We start from the raw sequence: 18,747 nt of genomic DNA, 5'->3' as shown, positions 1-18,747 counted from the left end.
AATGTTGAATCCACAATTGGAACACTTTAATACTTTTCTGCTATCACACAAAACAAAACAAGATAACCCTTTTTTTTCTCCTGCTACTGGGGATTGAACCCAGGGGCACTTAACCACTGAGCCACATCCCCAGCACTTTTTATTTTTTATTTTGGGATAGGATCTCACTAAGGTTGCTTAGGGGCCTCACTAAGGCTGGCTTTGAACTTCCAATTCAAATTCTCCTGCCTCAGCCTCTTGGGTCACTAGGATTACAGGCATGCATCACCATGCCTGACCAAAAATATTAAAATAATCTTTTCATGATATGAGGAAAGGGTGAAAAAATATCAACATTTAAGGAATGAAATCAGACACCCTACGGTCAAGCCAAGAGAGCACTGTGGAAGTGGAAGGTATAAAGACAGTCTCCACACCAAAGTGGCCAGAATGTCATTGAGAAAGATGGGCCTCTACTGATATGAATTCCAAATAAGTGACTTTATATCCCATGTAAGAAAGGACTGTGCAGGCAAAAGGGAATGATCTGCATGGACTCTGTGGAGGGGCATTCCAAGCAGCACACATGATGTGTCCCTTTGAGGCAGTCTGCCTATGAGAGCCAGTGCTCTGGCTGCTGATAGTTACACTGGTATTGTAACCAGAAATTCCCTATAAAGACTGTGTGTATATGGAGAATCAGAACACAAGAATTCCAGTTACAGTGATGAGCAGTACATTCCCCTCACCGTGATACTGAGGCCTTCATTCTGCCCATGGCTGTTTTCCTTTATTAGAAACAAGCTGCACATGAGTCAGCCCAGTCACTCAAAATGAGCTTATGTTAATGAATTGGCTTCCGTTTTAACATTAGTATTCTATGAGTCCAGTTGACATGGATCAGCCTCCTGATGTTGGACCTTTGCTGAATGTGCACAACCTGAAAGGTGGTGACTCACAGGACTTGCCACAGGGTAGTTAGTCTAAGAAGTCAGCTGTATTTCTTTTAGAGACCTCTGTGAGGGTTTCTTTCTGGACCAAGAGCTACAACAAATACCTCCTGTTCATCTCCTCATCCCTAGGGTTGAGAAAAGGAAGAATGGAGACTTGAGGGTGACAGCTACCTCTGTGACCACCAACTGGTTCTCCATATGTACACTCTACCCATGAAGCACCTTATCTTCCCGGCTTTGTGTACAGACCTAGCTAAAGACATATTTTGTTGGGGGAGTATGGACCAAACAGAGAGGAGGGAAGGGCACAGCTTGTACCTCACAGCAGTATCAGTGCAGTGCTCTGGCTTGTTTTCCTGACATAGCAGCCCTGGAAGGTGGATGGCAGCCTCCCCATTTTACAGACCAGGGAAGCTGAGGCACACAGTGCAGGAACCACACAAGGCCACAGAGCCAGTAAACAGAAAATGCAAAATCTGGGTCTGGGTCTTCCCAAATGCAAAGCCGCTGTTCTGCTTATGCTGGCCTGGGGACCGAGGCACTCGTCCCTCCTCCATTTGAGCAACACAACACTCCCACCCTACATCTGCCCCAAACAAGCAAGGGTTGGGTTCTAAGAGGCTTAAGCATTCAGGACCCAGAACCCTGCCTGCTCTATGTGTGTCCATTCCAGTGTGGGACTTGATCCTTGGGGTCTGCTCTGTTCCCACTGTCAAGACTCTTTCCTGTGAGTGACACCATCACAGTGCCCCCAAGGTCTTCCTGGTGCCCGCTGGAACACACAGGACAGGCGCCTGTGTGTCTGTGCCATGGCAAACCCTGCTTCAGAATCCATGTCCGCCTGCTTCTTGCAGGCCTGAGGCCTGGGGCAGCTGTGGTCTTGCAGAAAGAAGCTGGGCCGGGCTTCAGCATTCCAGAGGTGGAGTGCCTGGCTTCTCTGTCCCTGGCAATGTGAACCCTTTGGGTCACTTGACTTCTCTGAGCCTGGTTTCTCAAAATGCAGAGTGGGAAGCACAGTCATTGGGGTCCTGCTCAAGGACACACAGGCTTCTCTGCTTCAGGATGGCTGGAGACACTCAAAAAGGCACAAAACAAAACAAAACAAAAAAACAAACAAAACGTAGACACCTGTGAGGTGACTCAAACCGAACTGAACCTTTGCCAGAATCCAAGGCAGATCTTTGTGCGCTTTCCATTTGTTCTGGCATCAGCTCCTGCCAGGAGCCTGCATATGAAAGGAAGCTAATGCTAGGAAGGACTGCAGCATTTGGTCCCCAAGGGCCAACATCAATTCTGCCTGGCTGGATGACTTTCCTCATCTGTTGCATAGCAACCTTCCCTGTCAGCTGCCTGTTTTTCCTCAGCACTTCCTCTGTAAAGTGTCTGCAGTGGGACGTGATCAGACTCAGGAAAGGAGATCTGAAATGCCATTTTATATTTTCCCTACTCTCAATTCTGTATGTCCAGTCCTGATTTAACTTATAACTTTTAGACCAAATCCAATTGCCTACCTCCATTCTGCAATTGGATATCTCAGTACTCTGAAAGTCAACATGTCTTAGACTGACGTTTTATAGCATATCCTTCTCACAAACATCTTTTTTTCCTTCACGTGACTTCTCCAACTCAGCAAATACTACCCAAATGCATCCAGTTCTCTAGTCGGAAACTTATGAGTTGTCCATTGCCACTCTTTTTCCCTCATTACCTTTCTTTAACGAGATGGGCTATATGGCCTGCTCATTACCTTTCTCTATTGAAGTGCCATCAAATCCTAAATAGTCTACCTCAAATTTATACCATTATCTCCCCCTTTCTGTCATTCTGGGTTAGGCACTATTGTCTCTAACTTGGCCTAATGAGTCTCTTTAATGTCCTCCATTCTTAAAGGCTTTTTCTTCTACTATCAGTTCTCCACAGGGTAACTAGACTAATCTTCTTTTTAAAAATATTTTAGTTGTCAATGAACCTTTATTTTATTTATTTATATGTGGTATGAGAATCCAACCTAGTGCCTCACACATGCTAGGCAAGTGCTCTACCACTGATCCACAACCCCAGCCCTAGAGTAATCTTCTTAAGATGCACATCAAATCATGTCACTTGCTGCTGCATCTCCCATTTCTTCCATTACAATTAGAATCAACATCAACTCTTCACCCTGGCAGAGCAGTGGCTTTTGCTAGTCTATGACCTCCTTCTGTTTTGTCATCTCTGTCCCTCACTGTCATTTCACTCAATGATATTAGTGTTCTTCAATAACAATCCATACTTTCTTTACTGATGTATTTTGTGAATAGAAGCACCTCCAGAAATGGTAAGATTTTATCGACCTGTGATACACAATTCTGAATAAAATTCCTATGCATACTATAAAGTGTAATTTAGTTGCAGGTCATTAGCACTACTCTCTTATCTAAACAGAAGACCTCATTCTATCTCCCCTTCACCACATGCAGAATGCTGGAAACACTTTTGTTCATTCTTTCCATAATCTGGCTTCTCACTATCCATATCTATAGCCTCAGTCCATGTCATTTCTTATCCTTCTCCAGTTAATTAGAAAATCCCTCATTCTCGCCTCAGAGTGTCTGTATTCCCATTTGTTTGGTCACTACTTGCTTCTCTCCCTATTCCTTACCTAGCTAACTCTTACACATCCTACAGAAATAAGTTAATTAGTGGCTTTCCCTGCCTATCTGACCTGTCTATCTAAAATATGGCTTTGTAACCACAAGTATGACCACAAATTCCAGTTTTGTCTTGGATAGTATTAGTTTGTGTCTACTGATTATCAAAATTATCCATTGTGGTACCCTCATTTACTCTCAAAGGTGACATAACCTTGTTGCTAAATTATATGGTGAACTCTAAGAAAAGGTCCAATATACCCCAAGAAAGGGTATGGATAAGGCAGAAGACATGAGGAAAGAGAATGACAGGAGAATGGAATAAAAGCTCAAGAGTAGAAGAGTGAAGAGATCCAGGAAGAGAAGAGATTATGAAATACAATAAAGATTGAGAAGTGAGATGGGGGACTAAGTACAGCAGCAAAAGAAATGGACAAATTGAAGAACAAGCGGAACAGGGACAGGAAGTGTAATAATAGCTGAGATAGTCAAATCTCCAGTGTAAGTGGTTATATTAAGGATTCTCACTCATTGGTATACAAACATGAAATGTTTCTATTTTTTTCCAGGTAGGAGGGCGCTCTCCATCTAGTGAAGTTGAAAATATTCCTTTCACACTTGTGTGGTTTGGCCAAATTCCATAACTTGCTGGTAAAATTGTTACTAGAATGATCTCATATTGATATTTATGAGTCAGGTCGCACTAATTTTACAATTTTAATTTTTGAACAGACTGTGAATTTCAGATCTCCTTCCCTAGCCCAGGTCATGCTAGAACAGTCCCTGTGAGTTCAATCTCATAATGTGTAGAGGGAGGTTGAAGAAGTCAAACATTGCACATTCTCTCCCTCTTATTATCCTCCCTTTTAGCACTTACTTTCTCCTGCATATTTCATGGGATAATAGAAAAAGGAAGAGAAAAGGACAAGCAAATTTTTACCTCAATTGACTGAGTTTTTCAATCCTACTCCTGTTACTGACTTAACTCGTTTCTTAACTTATAGTCAGAGCTAAATGACAACAGGTTGTAATCACACCTTATTGATGAGGGCTTGCCCTGATGTAGTTTTCCTAAGTGTTGAAAGTCCCTTGCAAGATTTGTTCAATGACCTCCAATTGGTGGGCCTTTCATATTGCAATCCAACTATTATGTGTGTCTTTTAGCTGTGCACCCAAATATCATTGAAGTACTAGAAAGACAACATTCCTCAATATCATCTCTCAGTTTCCAATGCTATGATAGTCCCGAATCGCTTTCTGCTGGGTAATTCACACAATGCCTTCCCCAATGGTTTTTTCTGTTCCTGAAATAATAGGAATCAGATCAACAGTACAAAGGCTAATAAGACATAAAAGTAAGGAAATAAATACATCTCCTATTCTTAGAGGAATAAACTGATTATTATAATAATATTGATTTCTAATTTAATTTCAATGTGACCAGAAAACCTACACGATTTAGTTTTTGTATTTTTTTAGTTATTGATAGACCTTTATTTATTCATTTATTTATATGTGGTGCTGAGAATCAAACCTAGTGCCTCACACATGCTAGGCAAGCGCTCTACCACTGAGCCACAACTCCAGCCCAGATTTAACTTTTAATATCTATAGATCTGTAGGAACATATACACACTTATGCCTGTTTTAGACATTTTGAGCTTTTCTCTATTTCTTGGTCAGTCCTCGCTAGGAAATTATAAATTTTATTAATCTACTTAAAGAACAAACTTTGACTTCATTAATTTTTTTATATTCTTGTCTGTTTTCTAGTCTAATTGTTTCTGTTCTTGTCATTATTTCATTCCTTCTATTTGTACTTAATTTGTTCTTCTTTGCTAGCTTTGAAGATGAAAATTTAGGTAACTGGGGCTGGGGTTGTGGCTCAGTGGTAGAGCGTTCACCTAGCACATGTGAGGTGCTGGGTTCTATCCTCAGCACCACATAAAAATAAATAAATAAAAAATAAAGGTGTCCACCTACAACTAAAAAAAAAACCTTTAAAATGGAGGTAACTGATGAGACTTTATGATTTTCATATAAGTTTTTCCTTCATGCACTGACCTTGTATTGTGCTATGTGGTGATTACATAGGATATAGCATTTCCCTTGTGATTTCATCTTGATTAATGCTTTGTTCAGGAGCACATTATTTCATTTATAACTAGTTGGAGGGTTATAGGTATTTCTAGATATTTCATGTTAAAGATTGTTAATTGCGAGGGCAGAGAATATATTGTGTAAGATTTCAGAATTTTGATATTTTGGGACACATGTTTCACAGACTATAATAGAGTCAACATTGTGAGAATGACATGTGCCCTTGAAAATAGTGAGAATTCTGCAGTTGTTGGGCGTAGTGCTCTATAAAATGTCAAATAGATTAATTTGGATAATAGCATCATTCAATATTCTAACTCCTTACTGATTTTTTTGTTTCATTCTTTAATTAATTACTGAGGGGGGTTCAAAATCATCAATGTATTGTGAATGTATCTTTCTTTAAATCTGTCTGCATTTGCTTCCTGAATTTCAGAGAACTGATTTTAGGTGCATACATATTTAATGTCATTATTTATTAACCTGCTAACTTTATGAAGTTGTCTGTTTTTATAACATAGCAAGAAGACTTTATTCATGACTACTCCTTTCTCTCTTGTGATATTCTTTTTCTTGAAGTCAGTTTGGCTTATATTTATATAGCCACATTATTCTTAAATTTACATTTGCCTTCCAATCATTCTATTTCAAGATATTCAAGTCTTTATATTTAAGTGCTTCTCTTTTAGTCAACAAATAGTTTGGTATTGGCTTTTTTAGCCATCTAATAATATCTGTTTTTTTTATGAAAGTGTTTGTCTATTTCTGTTGAATAAAATTAAATTTGTGATTGGGTTTAAGTATACATTGTTATTTTTATTCACTTTTTGCACATTTGTTTATTATTTCCCTGTTTCATATTACTAACTTATTTGGGTTAAAGTATTTCACCTTAATATATTATAGCTATAATTTTTGTATTATTTTTAGTGGTTGCTTAAAGGTTACCACATGCATCATTAATGTATCACAGTGTAGTAGAGGGGATATTTATCATTCAAACATAAAATTAATACATTTACATAGTAGAAATCCATTCATTTCTCTCAATTGCGTGGTTGCAGTGATATATTTTTTTCTTAACATTTATTATAGACACCAAAATAATGTCGTTTTTGCTTTAAATAATCAGTTCTCTTTTTAATTAAGTAGAATTAAAAGATAACATTTTATACTTAGCATTTCTGGTGCTCTTATTTCCTCATTATAGATAAATTTCCTTTGGATTTCATTTGCTTATCATCCTGAAGTACTTTATTAGTATGGCTTGTAGTGCTGATCTCTGATGACTAGTTTCCTCAGTCTTCATTCATCATAAAAAAACTTGTAATTCACACTCATTTTTCAAATGTATGTATATACCATACATAGAATGTATAATTTTGGTGTGATCAGTTATCTTTTTCATTTTTCTATTTCTCAGTTTATATATATTGAAGAAAATTAAGGCACAGCATTGTCCTGGGGAGTAAGGTAAAAACCCTGTTCTAGTTCATTGCTAAATCTAAACCTTCCTTCTTCCTCTTTCCTGTTTTTCTAGCCTAGTGCTGGGACTAAAAATCAGTTAGCATTGTGGTTTTCAGAGGCAGAACAATAGACTACCAAAAAAAGGGCATCTCATATCTCTGATGCAACCCTGGCACCTCTCCTATCATCTAATTAGGGAATAAGAAAGTGGCTTAGACTCTCCAGCAGGCCAGGTGAGCATGGGGAGGAAAGGAACAGGGTAGTGGGCTCGCCCCTCATCTATCACAGAAACTGCTCTGCAGGGAACTGATGTTACCTGTCTAGCACCCTGACTTAAATTTGTGCCCCAACACCTTCCACAGAGAATTGGGGAGCCTTAAGAAACATGGAAGATTAGAAACACAGGATCAAAAACTGGGACCAGGGGGAAATTCACATTAGAACAAAAAGAATCAGAGTGCGAGGCTTTCAACTTGAGATGTTCCTAATAAAGTTTTCCATGTTTGGGGTGTTGAGATAAGTCGAGTTCCCCAATTTGGAAATATTTAGAAACCAGAGATATAATGTTTCCAAAGAGAGGGCCCATACAGGAAAAATAAGTGAAAGATCCTCTGTTCCACGGCCAACCCATGCTGGAGCAGCACTACTTAGAGGGTGATCTTTCCTGCCTCACCCAAGGGCAGCACTGTGGTTCCCCACCGCCTGCCAGGTTCCAGAGTGAACAATCAAAAAGCACTGACAATATAGGACAGTCAGCACTAGATTGGCTGCAAGGAACACAGAGCAAAGTCACCAAGAATAGGCACAGTCCGAGACTTTAGGGGAGAATACATTTGTGAGATAGAAAAGGACAGAGAGTTCTGTGTTGATGTTGGTGTTTTAAGGGGGAGTGATGACTCTCAGGAGAACAAGAAGAGACTTGGAGTTGTTAAGGTAGTATGATCAAATTGTAGCAAGTCTTCAAAAGTCACACAACTTAGTTTTATATTTGACGTGCATGAGATGTTGAAAGAGTTTTAGCAGGAGCATGCTTTTACAAACCTGATACTGACAGAACTTTATGGAATGGACAAGAGTGGTAGATGCCTCTTTTCTCACTTAGTGCATCATATTAACTACTGCATTTGTCATTGCTAAAGTGTTTCTGTTGGGAATATTTGAATATTTCATGATGAAGTACCCATACCCTTTTCTGGGATGCTGGGGATGTTATTTAATCCTCTCTCAGGAAGATATTCATACTGATATTTTAATTGGTGAAATAAAAATGAATCTACTAAATAGGGAACTTAAATTCAGGAGTCATGATAAAATTATTCCCCTGGCACAAATAAGTATTAACAACTCTTAACAATTAGACAAGGTAATCTTAGTGCAAAGATACAAAATAGAGTTAAATGTTTCTTAAGTTACATCTTGTGTTATAATTCACCAGGAGCCAGGATTGTTAACACAAACTGATAAAGGAGTATTTTAGGCAAGATTTTGAGTGTTTAAAGACATTAAAATAGAAAGTCCCTCCCATCCTGAAACGACTTTATTGCACCAATCTTAGCCTTATCGTGAGTTTCTTCTACTCCTATTTCCTGACCACATATTAGGGGAATACTTATTTAAGGATTAATTTGAGTGATGGCACCATGTGATGTGGTTTGATTTGAGTAGTAGATTTATTCGGTGATTGCAGAGGAATGCAACTGTACTAAAGACTGTGGGAACATAGACTTTATTTTCCAGCAGTAGACAAATCATCTTAGACAATGGAGGACTGATTACAGAGATTATAAAGCAGACTATCTGCCTCATATGGGGACATATTTGAAAACTACTGCCAATAGATAATTTATTCATCATATTGGACTATGCTTATATTACAGTGAATGTGAGCCTTTAAGTATGTAATTTTGTACAAGCAAAATGGTAGCAATGTTACAGGACAGAATTTCAAATACTTAACTTACTGAGAGCTGAAAGTTATTTCTCAAAAGGACAGAGTGTGTTTCGTATTTAAAGAAAATTGTAAAAGGTGAGGTACACAAAATGACGTGTGTGAAAAAAAGCCAATAATTAGAGATATGGGAGTAGTTATAAAAGATGAACTAAAGTGTCCAATTCTAACTGTAATTAGACAATTGAGAATAGCAGAAACCAGCAGTTCTGCCTTGTAGGTGTTTACTGTTTGGACAGTGTAAATGTCAAGGTCAACCTACCAAGAGATAAAAACACTGTCTAAATGAGAACAACTTGTTTACTTGCAATAATAAGAACCAGAAACTGGTTTAACAGCGAGAGGATGCTGCAAGAAACACAAAACAGGAAAAGAGTTGGAAAACTACTGGAATTCAGGAGACCTCCATCAGTCCCCACCACCACCATAGTCAGTCTTCCTATTCAGGTGGCTGGTAGACTTGTTTTTGCATCACCATAAGCCCTAGGAAGGCAGAAGGACACTGGTGACCTTCTCATAAGAACTAAAAAATGAGAGCAGGTGCCAGAAAGGCCAAATAGGAAAGAATTTCAAGGAACAAATGGAGACAAGCAGAAAGAAGAACAGGGAGGAAAGATGAGTCTGAAAATGGTTGAGATTTTAAGAATTGCAGAAACATACCTGTTCATAAATAGAGTCCACTAATCATGCCTGCAAACATTCAGTGCTGTCTGTCTCTATGGTGGCAGATCAACAACTGAAGGAAGTCTATTTGAATGGATACATGTGACATTTCAGGGTGAGTTATGACATTTAGATGGGTATGTACACCATTTGTGGCAGTGAGAGACATCAGAATATGTGTCATTATGAGGAAAATGTAACAGTGTAAGGCTAGTATTTATCCAGAGGACACAAGAATGTCCCTCTCCTACTCTACAATGGTACTGTCATTATGCTCATTCCAAGGTCTTTCCCCTAAGGAGACATAGACACAAAGAACTGTTTTGTTGTTCACTGAACCAGTTACCAGTGCCTCTCAATGAAGCGCCCTCAGGTTTAGCTGGGGAGAAGGACAGGCTCACGTACAAAATGAAGCAGGGTTCTCTTTACTTCTCTAATTCTACATTTTACCATCAGTTGAGCCCTGGTGGACAGAGCCCCAAATCCCCAGTGACAAAAAAGACAAGACAATAATTTGAAGTCCAGCTATCATAGACAGCACTGGCTCATCTTACCACTCTGGTATAATAAATAAATGAAGAGGCAACTTATGGATTTGGGGAAAATATGTGTAAACCATATATTTGAAAAAGGATTAATATCCAAAATGTATAAAAAGCCCATACAAGCAACAGCAGAAACTGGTTAAAGACTGGGCAAAGCACCTAAATAGACATTTCTCCAAGGAAGACACAGAAATAGCCAAAAGGCATATGAAAAAGTGCTCAGCATTGCTAATTATCAGGGAAATGTGCATTAAACTCACAATGAGATATCACCTCACACCTGTAAGAAGGGTTAGTATCAAAAAGACAAGAGATAGCAAATGATGGAAAAAGTGTGGAGAAAAGGAAACACTGTTGGTAGGAGTTTAGAAAACAATATGGAGGTTCCTAAAGAAATTAAAAATGGAATGACCTTATGACCCAGCAAATGTCTTCTGGTTATATACCCAAAGGAAATGAAACTGCCACCCTGTAAATATGTTTGTACTCCTATGTTCCTTGCAGCATTATTTACAATAGCAGAAATGTGAAAACAAACTTAGTAACTGTCAATAGACAAATGGATAAAGTATATGAGTATTAGTCAGTCTTAAAAAAAAAAGAGATCCTGCCATCTGCTACAACTGTGACTGAACCTTGGAGACCCTGTGCTAAGTGAAATAAGCCAAGAACAGGAAGAAAAATAATGCATTACTGATATGTGTAATTTTATCAAAGTCAAATGTATATATATATATATATATATATATAATTTTAAAAAATAAAAAAGGCAGGGTCAGGGATGGGGAAATTAGGCCATGTATGTAGGTCATGGGATGCAAAGTGACAAATATGAGGAAGGAACATGTCTACAGACTTAATATACAATGAGAACTATAACTATTAATATTGTATTTGAAATTTTTGCTAAATTAACAGATTTTAACCATTTTTGTCACTAACACCCAGAAAAATGGGAAACTATTTAACATTATGTATATGTTAATTTGTTTCACTAGTAGCCATTTTGCTAGCTATATGCGTCCCATAACATCATGGTGTATACATTAAATATAATACAATTTATTAAAAAGTAAAAAATAAAACCAAATGGCTTATAAAGAAAAAGGAAACTCACTTGAAATTCAAAGACATATTTAGGGTGAATTAAAGAATGAAAGTGACATATAATGCATAAATTTATAAAAAGAAAGCAAGCATGTTGATGTTACTATCAGATAAAATAGAAAGGAAAGCAAAGGAAATTACTAGTGATGTGGTGGAATACTACTTAATGATAAAGTGTCCATCACCAGGAAGAAATTAAGATCCTAAATGCATATGCTTCAAACAAATGAAGCCTCAAAAAACTGCTAGAGCATAAAGGAGAATAGAGAAATGCAAATTTATACTAGGGGACTTCAAGAGTGTACTCTCAGCAATAGATACAACTATAAGACAAAACATCTACAAGGATGTAGAAGAAGTAAACAATACAATAAACCAACATGAGATAATTATTTAAATTAAACAACATACTTCTGCATAGTCAGTGGATCAAAAAATTCTCAACAGAAGTTTTAAATATACATAGAACTGAATAAAAATGAAGTTAAAAGAATCAATGTATGTGCAATACAATAAAACAGTGAAGAATGGGAAGTTTGTATATAACTCTAAATGTTGCATTAAAAAGAGGAAAGATTGAGCTGGAGTTATAGCTCAGCGGTAGAGGGCTTGCCTAGCACATGGGAGGCACTGGGTTCAATCCTCAGCACCACATATAAATAAATAAATAAGTAAGTAAATAAGTAAATAAATATTTTCAAAAAGAGTAAAGGCTTAAAATCAATGATCTAATTTTTTTATCTCAAGCAACTAGAAAAAGAAGAAAGTAAAATAAAACAAGTAGAAGACAGGAAATAATAAAGATAAGAATCTTTATTATTGTTTTCTACAATAATAAACAATAATATTAAAAACAGGAAAAGATCTAGAAAATCAGTGCATCAAAATCTAGTGCTTTTAAACTATCAATAAATGATGAAACTTACTAGAGTTGACAAAATTAAAAGATAAATAATAGATAATAAGAATGAAATAAGAAATATCACCTTTTTATACTTCAACTGTAAAAATGATTACAGAAAATGCAACAAATAACCAAGTGCTCACAAAAATCTATAAATTAGAACTGGACAAAATCTTGGAAGAATAAGAGATACCAAAATTCAACCAGGAATAAAGAGATATAGGACTAGGGCTGTCTGTAACTCAGTGGCAGAGCACCTGCCTAGCACATGTGAGGCACTGGGTTCAATCCTTTGCAACACATAAAAATAAAGCATACTGTCCATCTACCAAAAAAAATTTAAAAAGAGATACATAGTGATTGAAGAAAATTATTTATTACTTAAAGACTCCCGAAAAAGAAAATACAGGCCCAGATGGCTTCACATGAGAATATAAGCAAATATTTAAACAATTAATAATGTTTTTACACAATCTCTTAAAGATATATAAGAATAGAAACACTTACAAGCTAATTTTATGAGCCAACTATTTCCCTTTAAGATCAGGAATAAGACAAGAATAACTGTTCTAGACAGATCGCTATATACTCAGCAAAATTACAGGATATGTAATCAACCCACAAAAATCACATGCATTTTTATACAATAGCAATAAACAATTCAAAAAAGAAATTAAGAAACAATTCCATTTACAATATACTTAAATAAGAAGTAAAATATTTAGGAATAGACCTAACCAAGGAGATGAAAGAAATCTAAAAACAATTGCTAAAATATTAAAGAAGACATAAACAAATGGAAAGATTTTCTGTGTTTGTGGATTAAAAGTCAATACTGATTATTGTGAAGATGTTAATATTACTCAAAGTTATTTATAGATGCAATGTAATCCCAACAGCATTTTTGCAGAAATAGAAAAAACTAAATTACATGTAGAATTCCAAAGGACTCTGAATAGCCAAAACAATTTGGAAAAGAAGAATAAAGATGGAAACTCACCCTTCCTGATTCCAAACTTATTATAAAGCTATAGTAATCAGAACAGTATGGTACAGGCATAAAGATAGACATATAGACTAATGAAATAGAATAGAGAGTCTGAGTTAAATCTTCATATACTTGGCTAACTGAACTTTAACAAGTGTGGTACATTTGCTCACTGGAGAAAAGACAGTTTCTTCAACAAATGGTGTTGGGGAAACTGGATATTCATATGCAAGTAAATGAGATTGGACCCTTATACACCACAATCAAAAATGATCTCAAATGTATTTAAAAGTAAGACTCAAAGGTATAAAATTCCTAGAAGAAAAGATAGGAGAAAAATGTCATGGCATTGAGTTTGGCAATTAATTTTTGGTTATGACACTACAAGTACAGGTAACAAAATCAAGAATAGTCAAATGACACTACATCAAACATAAACACTTTTGTGCAACAAAGAACAAAATAAGCAGAGTGAAAAGACAACTTATCAAATGCAAGAAGATATTTGCAAATCATATATCTAATAAAGGATTAACAGAATACATAAAGAAATCCCGTAACTCACCCTATTCTCCCTGCTCTTCAGAGCTTGCTATCTCTCGGACTTTTTACTTTTCAATTTCCAGGACTCAAATTCACTGCCATGTGAAGAAGGGAAGCTCTCTGTAGGAGGGCACATCCTCAATACTGATGAGCAGGTGCTGAAAGACCACTTCAGCAGCTTTGGGCCTATTTCTGAGGTGATTGTTAAAGACCAGAAGGCTCGGCGATCCCAGAGATTTGGCTTCATCACCATCACCAACCCAGAACATGCCACAGATGCCATGAAAGCTATGAATGGAGAGTCCCTGGGTGATCACCAGATCCATGTGGACAATCCAGGCAAGTCTGCCTAGGGCACCAAAGGGGGTGGGGGCAGGTATTCTAGAGGTGGTGGGGACCAGGAATATGGGAGTGAGTGGCAGGTATGACAGTCGACCTGGAAGTTATGAATATGGACACAGATGGTCCCAACTCTATAGTGGCAGAAGCCAGGGTGGCTATGACCACTACCCAGGAGGAAATTACTCAGATGATTTTGACAACTAAGTTGAGGTATGCACATGTAAAGTAGATACACAAGGAATAACACTTCTGATCCAGGATCATCCTTCTAAATCACTGTATTTATAAAGATTTTTGGAGCTGTGTTGAAATATGTTTTAGTATATTGACTTCTATTTTTGAATTAAGCTCCCAAGGTAGCTTGTTAAAAGACTTTTTAAAAAACTCCATGTGGGCTGGGGTTGTAGCTCAGTGGTAGAGAACTTGCCCCACATGAATGAGGTACTGTGTTCTATCCTCAGCACCACATAAATAAACTACATCTACAACTAAAAAAAAAAATTCTATGTATTTTTTTCTCATTTAAAGATAAATTCCAGAATATTTGTTGAGCCCAGATATTTTTCCTATTACTAGGTTTTTAGTTTGGGCTCTCAGGATCATTGTTTCTGGCAAAAGAAAAGTTTAACCAGACTAATTTTTTAAGGCTAAAATGGGGACATTTTTAAAACCTGTACACAATGTTTATCATAATTAGAGAGCAATTTCCAAATGTACCTGTAAGCAATCTGTGACAAGAACGTGATACTTTTTCTTAAAATTCAAGATCACCACCCTGATTATACAGACAAGCTTCTTAAAAATGTTTGTGTTATTTTTTAATGTTGGAAGAAAAAATACTCTGTTGTGTCTCCTGTCATGTTTAGGATATCCTTCATGGAACTGACTAAAATATGAAACCTGCACACACACACACAAAATTCTCATAACAACCAAACACACACACAAAAAATCAATGATCCCAATTAGAAAATGGGCAAAAGACTGGAATAGACATTTTTACAAATATGATACACAAATGTCCAACAAGCATATTGAAAGATGCTCATCATTAAATCATTTGGGAATGCAAATGAAAACAAAAATGTAATATCACTTCAATGGCATTATGATGTCAAAAAAAAACTAAAACAGAAAATAACAAGTGCTGTTGAAGATGTGGAAAAGTTGGAACTCTTGTACGCTGCTGGTGTGATTGCAAAATGGTACAACCAAGCAATCAACAGATATATGAAAAAATGTTCAACATCTCTAGTAATAAGAGAAATGCAAATAAACTACCCTAAGATTCCATCTCACCCCAATTAGAATGGCGATTATCAAGAATACAAGCAACAATAGGTGTTGGAGAGGATGTGGGGTAAAAGGTACACTCATACATTGCTGGTGGGGTTGCAAATTAGTGCAGCCACTCTGGAAAGCAGTGTGGAGATTCCTCAGAAAGCTTGGAATGGAACCACCATTTGACCCAGTTATCCCACTCCTTGGCCTATACCCAAAGGACTTAAAATCAGCATACTACAGAGATACAGCCACATCAATGTTCATAGCTGCTCAATTCACCATAGCCAGATTGTGGAACCAACCTAGATGTCCTTCAATTGATGAATGGATAAAGAAACTTTGGGATATATATACAATGGAATATTACTCAGCCATAAAGAATATTAAAATTATGGCATTTGTAGGCAAATGGATGAAATTGGAGAATATCATGCTAGGTGAGATGAGCCGATCTCAAAAAACCAAAGGATGAAATATCTTGCTGATAAGCGGATGATGATACATAATGAGGGGTGGGAGGGGGCAAGAATTGAGGAAGGAGGGACTGTATAGGGGGAAAAGAGGGGTGGGAGGGGTGGGGGGGAAGGAAAAAATAACAGAATGAATCAAACCTCATTACCCTATGTAAATGTATGATTACACAAATGGTATGCCTCTACTTCATGTACAACCGGAGAAACAAGTTGTACCCCACTGGTTTACAATTTTAAAAAAATGGTACAACCACTATGGAAAATGGTATGGTGTCTCCTCAAAGAATTAAAAATAAAACTACCATGTGATTCAGCATTCTCACTCCTGGTTATATATCCTAAAGGAAATCAGGGTCTCGAAGAGATATTTACACATACATGTTCATTGTACCACTATTTGCAACAGTGGTTAAGAGGTTGAAGAAATCCAAATATGAGTGACAGATAAATGGATAAAAATGTGGTACATTCATGAAAGCGTATTGTGCAGTCTTAAAAATACAGTGAATTAATATCCTACTTTTAAATAATGACTAATATTCTGCTTTACAAAGAACAAAATCATGCCATTCAATAACATGAATGAACTTGGAGGACATTGTGCTAAGTGAAAAAATCCAGTTCCAGGAAGAAAAATACTGTAAAATACAACTTATGAGGTATCTAGAATAGTAAAATTCATGGATACAGAAAATAAATTATAGTTTCCATGCATTAGAGAAGGGTAAATGAGGAGTTGTTTATTGGATATAGAATTTCAGTTTTGCAAGATGAACAAGTTCTGGGGACATGCTGCACAACAAGTGGATATATTAGCACCATTGAACTATTAAAAATAGTGAAGATGCTAAAATTTATGTTATGTGTATTTTGCCACAGTAAAAAACTCACAAAAAGGCTAAAAAAGAAAAAAATCATACTATCGTATCTACTGATATAAAAAAAGTGTAACAAGACTCAACAACAATAATAAAAACTCTCAGCAAACTAGGAATAGGGGGACACTTCCTCAGGTTCATAAGGAGTATCCACAAAACACCTATAGTTAAGGTTATACTTAAAATGGTGAAATTCTGAAGTATTTCCACTTTATCAACAATATGTAAGGTTATCTGTTCTCATTATTCTCCTTTAACATAGTACTGGAAATTCTAGCTAGTGCAACAAGAACCATGTCCCCCCCAATACAAAAAGCATACAGATGGGTAATGAAGAAACAAAACTGTCCTTATTTACAGATAATCTGATTGTCTAGGAGAAAAATCACAAGAATTCTACAAAAAAAATGTCTCATAGAACTAATAAATGACATCAGCAAGTTCATCTTTAAAATTTTATTTTTTTGTTTATTTATTTATTTTGGTACCAGAGATTGAACCCAGGAACACTTAACCACTAAGCCACATCCCCAGCCCATTTTAATTTTATTTAGAGACAGTATCTCACTAAGTTGCTTATGGCTTCACTAAGTTGCTGAGGCTGGCTTTGAACTTGTGATCCTCCTGCTTCAACCTCCCAAGGCATTGGGATTACAGGTCTGCACCACCGCACCTTGTTAATTTTAGCACAAAAATCCATCACTTGTCTATTTACTAACAAGTATGTGGAAATGGGAATTAAAAGCAATACTATTGGGCTGGGGTTGTGGCTCAGTGGTAGAACATTTGCGTAGCATGCATGAGGCCCTGGGTTCAATCCCCAGTACCACATTAAAAAACTAAATAAACAAAATAAAGGTATTGTGCCCATCTATAACTAAAAATATTTTTAAAAACAATACCATTTATAGCTATTCCAAAGAAAAGGTCTAAACTGCAAAATACATACAGTATCTGTATACCAAAAATGCTGATGAAAGAAATATGAGAAGACCTAAATAAATGTGGGGGCAGGTCATTCTCATAGAGTGGAAGGAATAACACTATAAAGATGCACATTTTCCCCAAATGATCCATGGGTGCAGTGCAACTACTGCCAGATTCTAGGTAGGATTTTTTTTGATAGACATAGGCCAGTTTAAATTTACATTTATATGGATATACTAATTTACATTCCCACCAACATGTACAATGGTTTCCTTTTCTCCATATCCTCATCAACACAAGTTATTTTTCTTGATAGTAGCCATTTGAGCAGGTGGGATTGTGATTTTTAATTTTCATTTCCCTGATGTATGGTAATGTTGAACATTTTTTTCTGAAAATGGTATGGATAGTCCTCAAAAAATTAAAAATAGAACTACCACATGATCTAGCAATCTGACTTTTGAATATATTTACAAAGGAATGAAATCAGTATATCTAAGAGATATCTGCATTCCCATGTTCATTACAGCACTATTCAAAATAACTCAGATCAACCTACATGCCCATCAAAAGATGGATGGGTAAAGAAAATGTGATATGTGTACTCAACTGAATATTATTCAATACTATTTAAAAATCAGGAAATCCTGCCATTTGCAACAACATGTATGGACTTCAATGATACTATGCTGAGCAAAATAAATCAGACACAAAGACAAATACTGGATGGTCTCATTTATATGTAGAATCTAAAAAAGTCAAATTCATAGGTTTAGAATGGTGGTTGCCAGAAGTGGGGTGGTGGGGGGAGAGGAGGAGGTGGAGATGTTGGTCAAAAAGTGTAAAGTTAGGCAGGATAAATAAATTCTGGAGATCTAATGTATAGCATAGTACCTATAGTCAACAATACTAGGTTGTATACTTGAAATATGCTGAGATTATATCTTAAATTTTCTTACCACACACACACACACACACACATACTCACACACAAAAACTATGTGAGCAAATAGATA

The 18,747-nt window shown here is 36.5% G+C and overlaps 1 pseudogene; it reads left to right on the top strand.

Moving 5' to 3' along the window:
- The window catches only part of LOC124971455 (RNA-binding protein 3-like), an 81,449-nt pseudogene extending 67,076 nt beyond the window's left edge, over nucleotides 1–14,373 (top strand).
- Nucleotides 14,374–18,747: the final 4,374 nt, after the last annotated feature.

Source organism: Sciurus carolinensis, chromosome X (assembly GCF_902686445.1).
Source record: "Sciurus carolinensis chromosome X, mSciCar1.2, whole genome shotgun sequence".
Lineage (NCBI taxonomy): Eukaryota > Metazoa > Chordata > Mammalia > Rodentia > Sciuridae > Sciurus > Sciurus carolinensis.
The sequence above is the reverse complement of the archived record's forward strand: the minus strand, read 5'-3'. Positions and strand labels throughout refer to the sequence as shown.